An 8,459-nucleotide genomic window follows, 5' to 3' on the forward strand; every position below is an offset into this window, starting at 1 on the left:
ACTGATTGTATCCACATCAGTATAATGCTCCATTTTCTCTTATTTGTTTTACTAGACACCCCCCTCCCAAAGGGCTTAACACATCATCAAACATCTGCTCAGACATGTCTATCAATCTTTTCTCTTGAAGCGTCTACCATTAAGATATGGATTCAATAGGCAAAATGCTGAGCAAAGGGGTTTCAAAATGGTGTTTTTCATTTTTAATGACTTGCTGCTGCAACTGCCATTTTCAAGGGAAAATACAAATTGCAAAATTCAAAGCAGCAGAAATTCAGCATAAAACGTATTTGTGAGGACTTTGGAAGGAGAAGCACAGTACGACGACAACAGGAACTTTCTCTAGCATTAAAATCCAGCACCTTGTTGTCAGTCTTTGCTGCAGTTCGAGATAAGTAACTGATCTCAGAAACAATATTTGCAGTAATATCTTGACACAGCAAGGGTATTCAAAGGTGAAGTGCTGGTTAATTAAAAACAGCCTTTTGGATGTAACTTCACCACTGGTTCTCCCCTGCCCTCTGTAATGGAGATGAGTCTTGATACCATTGAATATGATCCAAATTTTAATGTATTTTTTAAAAAGCCCCACATAATTGTTTCCTAACAATCTGGCCAAAACGGATAAATGAAGTTCATTATTTTTGGCACCTGTGTTGATAATAACAAAAAAATATATTATTTACCGGATAGTTTGCGGGAGTTTTTATTAAATCACTGCAGTCTATTAGGTAAACATGAATTTGCCACACTGCGTGATTGAACAAACATATACACAAGCTTCTTGAAATAGTATGCAATTAAAATTTTATTGGATAAATAAAATAATAATAATCTGGACCAATAATCAGGAGTGGTATCTTGACTATGGAGTTGGTACAGGGAGTGCTCTCTAAAGCTTTGTTGCTATTCAGTCTCCATCCATTACAAAGTTGAAGATAATGTAGCAGCAGCCAGGATTGTCTTCAGATAACCCCATTTGTTGCCCTTTCATATGGCAGTGGCAATAGCATGTGCAGACATACATTTATCTGTTTCAGCAATTCCAAACACGATCCATGTGGCAGCCACATTGTCCCAACGCCACCATTGACTTGGACATTAGTTGATTCACGAATTCTTGAGAACAGGCATTTTTTTACGAGCAATAAACTGACCACAGTTGAAGACACTACGGATACCTGGAAATTCAGTTTCTGTTTCTTGTCGGTCCTTTACAACAGAGATCAGGAGCCTGTGGCCCTCCTGGTGTTGCTGGACTACAGCTCTCATCATCCCTGACCATAGGCCATGCTGGCTGATGGGAGTTGGAGTCCAATAATATATGGTCAGTCACAGGTTCCCCATTCCTGCTTCAGACTCACTGCTGGTGGTCAGAACGTGCTGCGATGATGGTCAAAGAGAAACAACAGCATGGGACGAACTGTTTTGAAATGGACTTGTAGTGAAAAGATGAACAGAAGGATTTTGAGGTTCCGCCATGACACCCATGACTTGAACAATGAGCACGATGCTCTTTTTATTCTCTCACTCACCTTACACCTTCATAAACACGTTCTCCCATATCCACTGAGCAAAAACTAATTTGCCAATAAGAATGTGTATAGTAGTGCTGCTTCAGTTGCTCGTGTTGAATCTTGACCATGAAAAATTGATGCCATATATGCTGCTTGAACTATGAACCCATTGGAACCCTGACATTTCCTCCTGCAAATTTCCTTAAGACAATCTGTGGGTCTTTAACATTCTTTCTTTTATTGCCATTGAACACCCTGATAAAGTATGTACTTGGGGGTGTTCAATAACATTGGAACCTAAGACGATGAAGAGTTTCTTTATCAGTCCCACATCTCATTCTGCTTCCAGCTGGCCTATGACTACACCGGGGGCGGGGGGAACCAAGCCTACAATATTGTGAGAGCTTGCTGGGAGATAATGCCATGATTTTCACTGCATTTTCCATCAAGAACTATGTTCACAACAACAAGCAACAGTTAAGGTACGGGTCTAACAATTATTCTCAAGTTGCCCATTAAAATATTGGCACACGTTTCTGTTTCTTGTCTAATCATTGTTGCAAACAGAATCAGACATCTTTGCTGCAATCTTCTCTTTAGAAAATGGGACTTTTGGTGTTACCAGTATTTTTGTCATAGATTAATAGCCACGTTCTTCTGGAAAGTTTTGCTGTTATCTGTGGGAAATGTGAGAGATTTCTTGCATCTTAGAGGTATGTACAGTTTTTTGGCAGGGTAGATTGGGGGCTTCGCTATTGTTCCACAAAAGTTGTGGTATCCATGCTCTGTACATTTTAATGTCTGCTGCTTTATAATTGATTAACTCAGCAAAAGCTGAGCCCTCCCACAACTGAACAGTGCTGGTGTTTCCTGCCAAGTCACTTGCCTAGAGCTTTATAAAGCCCCAAACAGACATTTTGCACTCTCAGTGCTCTCATGACATCAGATCTTAGTTTTGAAACATTTTTGCTGTCATTGCTATTTTGATCGCTTGTTCCATTACCCATTTTTCTTTCTTTTTTATTGACAATTTATAGAAAAGTTATATATTTTGTATGTTTTAGCATTAAAACATCACATTATAAAATGGATCAAGGAGTAAAATTGAACATACTCAGAAAACAAAACCCACAATATTTTTCATTGTATATGGATTTGACCGGCTATTGTGATGAGTTGTTGAGGTTACTTGTGCTTATTAAGTTCCCCTTCAGTCCATTTTTGTTCTTTCTCCTTGTAACTTTGCAGAGTTGCACTTCTTTGAAGGATCTCCAGCCCCATCCTACCATTGTTCTGCGGGTCAATGTCTGTTGATAGTATGTCAATATTTTTGAATTCTCTGAGATGGTTATCCAAGATAACATAATCTATAGCACCTGTGTTTCAGTGTATAGAAGACAAACCTCTGTTTGAAGGTCTATTTAGAGAATAATTGTCTATTTGAAGAAGTCTTCTATTTGATGTCTTGTCTAAGGCCCATCTGCACTCACTCTGTCCTGGGAAAAAGGAATGAAACCGCTCTGCAGTTGTAGCTCTGTGAGGGGAATAGGGGTCTTCTAACAACTTTCAACACCTTAAAAAAACTATAGTCCCCAGGCTTCTTTGGAGGAAATCATGACTAAATAGTGGTATGATGCTGCTTTAAAGGTTTAGAGCAGAAAGAGCAAGAGTCTAGCCTAACAATTAAGAACCATAATAAATATGGATGTGTGGATCCATATTTTACTGTTCAACATGTAGCCCAAATTCCTTACCCCTTTGTACCATTTCATATGTGAAGGTAGGCTTTTCTTGTCTTCCCCCATCCACAGCTGTTCATTACAGTTACATTGAGACCTTATGTAGGAAGTTATATCCAATATCCAGTTTCATTTGTTAAGAAGATAGTCTTTTGTTAACTAGATAGCAAGTTTTTTTTTGTTTTGTTTTAAGTAGGTAGCTTTGAATATTCTCTTTTGTTGGAAGAATGGCCTTCTAGCATAATGAAAGAGTTGTCCAAGTTTTGTTGATTTGTTGCCATAGTAGTTGATAATCAAAGGTATTATCTGGAAGCAGTAATGTCAGAGTAAGTAGTGAGGAGAAAATCTGCCTTTCACTCCTGACATTGGATGGTCAACAGGAAGGCTGCAATGGGTCTCTGTTGTGACACATGGCATAGAGACACACACATTTGCCACCCATCCTAAGGAGAGCCATTTTACTCATCGTATATGAATTCCGTTCTGCTGTTGTGTCCTTTGATTATGCTAGACTTCCACAGTGGTGTGCTTCATCTCCTACAGTGTTTGTAGACATACCACTTATGTTTAGCACAATGAAAGTTGCAAGGCATTAGGACTCAATGTTCCCCTTCAGGTCTTCATCATAGTCCTTATCCATTATCTCTACTCCCCACCTCCATCCAAGTCAGTTGTTCCTGTGACCTCCAGGGAGAAGGTTGGAAAACTCTTGAAGTTGGGCAGGAAGAGATTTCTTTCAGACCACAATTGTGGTCTTTCAGCAGCTACATCAACCTCTCCACTTTCTTCTAGAGAAATAAATCAAAGCCAGACCTTTTGTGTGTGAAGGAACATTCAGTCTATCATACTGACAGGTAATTTGCCAGTATCTGTGTAATAATGGTGGCGATTAATGAATACTTGATAATCAATCGAAATATGTAATTTTTAAAGACAAATCTTTTCACATCCTACAACCTTTGAAAATCGTGATTTCCATATTTGTGGACCTTTATATATTGTGTGTGTGTGTGTGGTTGTGAGTGTATGGTGGTGGAGAGCTCACTTTCCTTTATATTTAGTCCTCACATTCTGTGAAGGATGGGTGAGAAAATAGGTGTAGAAATAACCTGAATCAAAAGCCTGTGTCCACAAAAAAGGTTTGAAGAGACATGTTGTACCCTTAACTTTAAGCTTTAAACACAGAAAATATGTAACTGGAAAGGTCAACATTTTCCTGTGTTTTGGAACATGTGAAAACAAGGGGCTATGATGGAAACAATTGAGCAGCTCACTGCCCTGGATACATTTGGTACCTTAAATTCTAGAGGTAATTCAGTCTCACCTTGATTAAAAGGATGTCCCTTTCATCCCCTTGATCACAATCTGATCACATTAACTTTTTCATACTTCTTTCTACCATTACAGATTTCTTCAGATACTGTATATAAAATCTGGACGAGATTATAATTCATTGCCATTTCCTCATACTTGTCATAATGGTTTGAAGTATTTACGCACCCACACCCACATAGGTTTATCCCCCCTGGCCAGCATTTTTCCATAGATTTTAAAGAAGGTAGCAAGTATGTAGCAAGGGAGAGTCATCACTATGCAAGTTCATCAAGCCTGTGGTTTCGACTGAGGATGGGGTTGGAAAGGAGCTGGGAAAATGTTGGGTCTTCTCATAGCAACAGCTTTAATACCCCAGGAACAGCACTCCAGGAAGCCTGCACCAGCTTGAGCAAAGACAACAGATACCCCCACATCCTTTTTGCAAGTGGCTATCAGAAGACATGTGCCTACCAGTCATTTGGGGTTACTGTGCCACTTTCAAAGCAATTTTTCCTTAATGTTAGGGTGAAGTTCTGAGGGTTACATTTGCACATGGGGGCTGCATACCGGTGGTTGGTGGAGACCAGAAAAAATATGTGCATGTCATAGGCAAAAATGAGTGAATCAATGGATGCGACTCTTACCTTTATATTGTAGACCACATTCCAGCCACACAAAAAACCAGTGGGTTCTACACACCCATTTCTCTATCCACCACCCAGGGACCAAGGGGTATTATAACAGTTTAATGACATATTGTAGCTGGGCAAAAGCCACCCACAGAGGGCGTGGAGCAGGGTAGGTTAGGGGTGAGACCTGGCTAGTGCCCTGAGGACCAGATGAAAAGGCTTGGAGGATAGAAGTGATTTTCTTGATTCTTGACACTATCGTCCAAGTATTTACACAAGTCCAATAGTTCAACAAAACTTGCCCTGAATCTTGCAGTCTCTGAGAAGAGTCAGATGACAGTCCTTTAGACCACCATGCAGCGATATTTCCTTCCAGAATCACTAACTGAGAACTCCATTTTTCACAGGCCGTAAAAGTTTGAAAGGTTAAATACTCAGCTAGCTGTAAAGCCTCATTCCATTTTTAGCAACGAGATCTGGCTTGCTGAGAAACTGATGGATTCAGAGGCAATTTGAAGGTGCATATGTTGCACACACATTTTAACTCCACCTTTTCTCTAGTGAGCTTAGACCAGCATGCATGGTTTCCCCATTTTGTTCACAGAACAGCCCTGTGAGGTAGACTAAGCAGCACTCTTCAATTTTGAGTCCCCAGTGTTGTTGGGCTACAACTTCCATAATCCCCAGCCAGTTTAGCCAATGGTCAGGGATGATGGGAGTTGTGGTCCAACAAAGAGTGGAATAGAGTAAGTGATGGGCCTGACCTGACTTAAGGTCATCTAGTGAGTTTCATGAATAGCCCTGGTCTGACGTCCTTACAACTGCACCATACTTGATCTCTAACTCCCCCTGACTCCCTATGGCATTGCAATGATAAAGGTCACCTTGTGTAGGAAAATTCCTCAAGATTTGCATTTGGAATGCATTGCAGCTTGGATTGACTGCTAATTATACTGGGAGGCGAAAGAAGAATGTTCTTCTGCATTGATAACTGGGGGGGAAAAAGAATGGGGGGGAAAACCAGTCTTCTGGAGGAGCCCTCATACAGCCTGCCCAACTTCCTTTACACCCTCTAGGCGCAACTGCTATCAACATTCTTGGAAGTCTAGGCCCTCACAGGTACTTGTTAGGCCTTTGGGGTTTTATTTTTTTAAAGTTCTCATCTCTTTTAATTTACCAATATATCTAGGGAGCCCTCCAGGTATGTTGAAACTTGCTCCCTTATTTGGGAGTTGCCTCATTTGGCTTCCAGACTGATGGACACGCAACCACCTGCATTTGCTACTAGAAGGAATGATGCCCAGCCCCAGCCTGTCCCTCTCCCCTGGCTAATGTTCTAATGAAAACAGAAGCAGGGTCAGAGGCCATTTTATGGGCCTCCAGAAACCATCCCTAGATAAAAGTTTATTGTTCACGCTGGTAATTTAAAGCAAAGGTCTCTGGCTATCTATGCATTGATAACATGATAATTCTTTATCCGGGTGCCTGCTTAAGTCTGCACACAGTCCACCGATACTATAGAACAGAGCAGTAAATTTAGCCATTCAAATAACTATCACAGATGATCGCACAAACCATGCTTTATTTCTCAAAAGTTCATTTTATTGGCGTAGCGTGGTTGTGGGGGGCACAGGGGCGGTTGTCCTGGGCCCAAAATTGTTAGGGGCATAAAAAATTCAACACCCAGTGCTGCCTCAATACAGCAGTGCACTTCCATCACTGGGCTCCACTGAAAATGGCTTCTCCATGTGAACAGAAAGTGACCTCTCCAGACAACAGAATGACTCTTCTTCTCTTACGTCTGGGCTTGCAATCTCCTGGGTGACATGGACACTGTTAGGCAGTTGAATGTGCATGTGTACTTCGTTTGCCTCTCACCCACCCCCTCCATGTGGCCCTGGGCACTGGCAACCCATGCTATGTCACTGGTTGATTGTGTTTTTCATTTGCTCTTCGCTCATGCCTTTGTAGCTTGGAAAGAGGTTCTTCCCATGTGTCTCTAAGCAGAAAAGCCATGTGACTGACTGGGCTGCTGGATAGTCAGTCCTGGTAGGAATGCTGTTACTCCATTTGTTGTTATGAGGCCTGCCCTGCACAGCCACTATAGCAGATATGAGAGGAGTCAGGACTACTTCTAAAGCAGCCCTATGTAGTAGCATTAGCCTAACAGAACCATACATTGGTTCTAAGCCTGCTCAAAGTTGTTTCCCTGAAGGCCAGGGCAGCAACAGGGAGCATTTCTTACTTTGAGAAACTTTGTGTTTGCGTCTAGGCTTAGTATTTGTTTTGTGACCTTCCTAGAGAGGGGGAGAGTGAACAAGCAACAGTGATTCTCTATAATACATTTCTGTTGTTGTTGTTGTTGTTGTTTAGTCGTTTAGTCATGTCCGACTCTTTTTTGTTTAATTATTTACTTTTTTAAAAATTGGGGAATTGGAAGGAGCAATAGTGGATGTCTAGTGGATATGTTGCAACAAACTCTGTGTTAACCATTTCCCTACATTCACTTATTAAAAGCTGCAGCGACTGCTGGATGGGGTGGGGCAAGTCCCGTAGAATTTCTTCTGTCAGTGAGGGAGCCAGAAGCACCTCACCAGGGAGAGTATTTCACAAATGGGGAGCCACCACCAAGAAGGACCTGCCACAGGCCATTACCAATCAGGCAGCAGCCCAGCTGATCTTGGGACCCGAGATGGTTGATACTGGGGGAGTTGCTTCTTCAGGTTGGGAGTGCTTGAAGGAGGTTCAGAAATGTATCAAACATATCAGAAAAAGTTAAAAATTAAAATACCCTTCCAAATCTCTGAGGCAAATCTAGAACTTTGGGACCAGCCTATTTCACCTCAGATCCAAATTGCCTTGTATTCTGAATAGCTCCAAAGTAGGGCCATTCACTTTAGGTTTGTGCTTCATCTGGGACTTTTACATACTATTTTGGCATACTGTTGAGACTAGCTTTTAATCTGAATATTGTTGTTGTTCTCCTCTTGGTGGCTATGTTAGTGCTTTATTCTGCTCCCGGATTTATTGTACTTGAATTGGTTATGATTGTGTTTTTATTAAAGCTGCTTTGGGGACCCTTTTTAGGGCCACAAATCAATTGTAATTGTTTTTGTAAACAAGTGATTTAAAAAAAAAATGTGAAAGGTAATGTGTATATCAGAGAACAATATTCCAGGGCTAGCAGACTGAGTCTTCTGAAAGGCGAATGTCTCCTATTTCGCTCTACATTTTACTGATTTACTTCTGGAAATCACATC

Source organism: Podarcis muralis, chromosome 4 (genome assembly GCF_964188315.1).
Source record: "Podarcis muralis chromosome 4, rPodMur119.hap1.1, whole genome shotgun sequence".
Lineage (NCBI taxonomy): Eukaryota > Metazoa > Chordata > Lepidosauria > Squamata > Lacertidae > Podarcis > Podarcis muralis.